Raw genomic sequence first — 3722 nt, 5'->3', positions numbered from 1 at the left:
TGAAGCCTGATCGTATCGTATTGAATGGCATCATATTCCTATGGTATGGTATGGTATCCTATCATATGGTATGGTATCCTATCGTATGGTATGGTATGGTATCCTATCGTATGGTATGGTATCCTATCATATGGTATGGTATCCTATCGTATGGTATGGTATCCTATCGTATGGTATAGTATGGTATCCTATCGTATGGTATCCTATCGTATGGTATGGTATGGTATCCTATCGTATGACATAGTATGGTATCCTATCGTATGGTATGGTATCCTATCATATGGTATGGTATCCTATCGTATGGTATGGTATGGTATCCTATCGTATGACATAGTATGGTATCCTATCGTATGGTATGGTATCCTATCGTATGGTATGCTATCGTATGGTATGGTATGGTATCCTATCGTATGGTATAGTATCCTATCGTATGGTATCCTATCGTATGGTATAGTATCCTATCGTATGGTATGCTATCGTATGGTATGGTATGGTATCCTATCGTATGGTATAGTATCCTATCGTATGGTATGCTATCGTATGGTATGGTATGGTATCCTATCGTATGGTATAGTATCCTATCGTATGGTATGGTATCCTATCGTATGGTATGCTTTCGTATGGTATGGTATGGTATCCTATCGTATGGTATAGTAACCTATCGTATGGTATGGTATCCTATCGTATGGTATGCTTTCGTATGGTATGGTATGGTATCCTATCGTATGGTATAGTATCCTATCGTATGGTATGGTATCCTATCGTATGGTATGGTATCCTATCGTATGGTATGGTATCCTATCGTATGGTATGCTATCGTATGGTATGGTATCCTATCGTATGGTATGCTATCGTATGGTATGGTATGGTATCCTATCGTATGGTATGGTATCCTATCGTATGGTATAGTATGGTATCCTATCGTATGGTATGGTATCCTATCGTATGGTATGGTATCCTATCGTATGGTATGGTATCCTATCGTATGGTATGTATGGTTTATCCTTATGGTATTATCTTGGTATGGTATGGTATCCTATCGTATGGTATGCTATCCTATCGTATGGTATAGTATGGTATCCTATCGTATGGTATGGTATCCTATCGTATGGTATGGTATCCTATCGTATGGTATAGTATGGTATCCTATCGTATGGTATCCTATCATATGGTATGCTATCGTATGGTATGGTATCCTATCGTATGGTATCCTATCGTATGGTATAGTATGGTATCCTATCGTATGGTATAGTATGGTATCCTATCGTATGGTATGGTATCCTATCATATGGTATGCTATCGTATGGTATGGTATCCTATCGTATGGTATCCTATCGTATGGTATAGTATGGTATCCTATCGTATGGTATGGTATCCTATCGTATGGTATGCTATCGTATGGTATGGTATCCTATCGTATGGTATGCTATCGTATGGTATGGTATGGTATCCTATCGTATGGTATAGTATCCTATCGTATGGTATGGTATCCTATCGTATGGTATCCTATCGTATGGTATCCTATCGTATGGTATGGTATCCTATCGTATGGTATAGTATTCTATCATATGGTATGGTATCCTATCGTATGGTATCCTATCGTGTGGTATGCTATCGTATGGTATGGTATCCTATCGTATGGTATGGTATCCTATCATATGGTATGGTATCCTATCGTATGGTATCCTATCGTATGGTATGGTATCCTATCGTATGGTATGCTATCGTATGGTATGGTATGGTATCCTATCATATGGTATGGTATCCTATCGTATGGTATGGTATCCTATCATATGGTATGGTATCCTATCATATGGTATGGTATCCTATCGTATGGTATCCTATCGTATGGTATGGTATCCTATCGTATGGTATGGTATCCTATCGTATGGTATGGTATCCTATCATATGGTATGGTATCCTATCGTATGGTATGCTATCGTATGGTATGGTATGCTATCATATGGTATGGTATCCTATCATATGGTATGGTATCCTATCGTATGGTATCCTATCATATGGTATGGTATCCTATCGTATGGTATCCTATCATATGGTATGGTATCCTATCGTATGGTATGGTATGGTATGGTATCCTATCGTATGGTATGGTATCCTATCGTATGGTATGGTATCCTATCGTATGGTATGGTATCCTATCGTATGGTATAGTATCCTATCATATGGTATAGTATCCTATCTATGGTATGGTATCCTATCGTATGGTATGCTATCGTATGGTATGGTATGGTATGGTATCTATCATATGGTATGTATCCTATCGTATGGTATGGTATCCTCGTATGGTATGGTATCCTATCATATGGTATGGTATCCTATCGTATGGTATCCTATCGTATGGTATGTATCCTTCGTATGGTATGGTATCTATCGTATGGTATGGTATCCTATCGTATGGTATGGTATGTATGTATCTATCGTATGGTATGGTATGCTATCGTATGGTATGGTATGCTATCGTATGGTATGGTATCTTCTTATGGTATGGTATGGTATGGTATCCTATCGTATGGTATGGTATCCTATCGTATGGTATGGTATCTCATCGTATGGTATGCTATCGTATGGTATGGTATCCTTCTATGGTATGCTATCGTATGGTATGTATGTATCCTTCGTATGGTATAGTATCCTATCGTATGGTATGGTATCCTCTTATGTATTATGGTATTATACATGTATGTATAGTATTCCATGTATGTATCTTCATTATGGTATCCTATCGTGTGGTATGCTATCGTATGGTATGGTATCCTATCGTATGGTATGGTATCCTATCATATGGTATGGTATCCTATCGTATGGTATCTATCGTATGGTATGGTATCCTGTTATGGTATGCTATCGTATGGTATGGTATCCTATCATATGGTATGGTATCCTATCGTATGGTATGGTATCCTATCATATGGTATGGTATCCTATCATATGGTATGGTATCCTATCGTTATGGTATCCTGTATGGTATGGTATCCTTCGTTATGGTATGGTATCTATCGTATGGTATGGTATCCTATCATATGGTATGGTATCCTCGTATGGTATGCTATCGTATGGTATGTATGCTATCATATGGTATGGTATCCTATCATATGGTATGGTATCTATCGTGTATTATCCTACATATGGTATGGTATCCTTCTTATGGTATCCTATCATATGGTATGGTATCCTATCGTATGGTATGGTATGGTATGGTATGGTATCCTATCGTATGGTATGGTATCCTATCGTATGGTATGGTATCCTATCGTATGGTATGGTATCCTATCGTATGGTATAGTATCCTATCATATGGTATAGTATCCTATCGTATGGTATGGTATCCTATCGTATGGTATGCTATCGTATGGTATGGTATGGTATGGTATCCTATCATATGGTATGGTATCCTATCGTATGGTATGGTATCCTATCGTATGGTATGGTATCCTATCATATGGTATGGTATCCTATCGTATGGTATCCTATCGTATGGTATGGTATCCTATCGTATGGTATGGTATCCTATCGTATGGTATGGTATCCTATCGTATGGTATGGTATGGTATGGTATCCTATCGTATGGTATGGTATGCTATCGTATGGTATGGTATGCTATCGTATGGTATGGTATCCTATCGTATGGTATGGTATGGTATGGTATCCTATCGTATGGTATGGTATCCTATCGTATGGTATGGTATCCTATCGTATGGTAT

Source organism: Perca fluviatilis, chromosome 7 (genome assembly GCF_010015445.1).
Source record: "Perca fluviatilis chromosome 7, GENO_Pfluv_1.0, whole genome shotgun sequence".
NCBI classification, from domain to species: domain Eukaryota; kingdom Metazoa; phylum Chordata; class Actinopteri; order Perciformes; family Percidae; genus Perca; species Perca fluviatilis.
Note: the sequence above shows the minus strand (reverse complement) of the source record.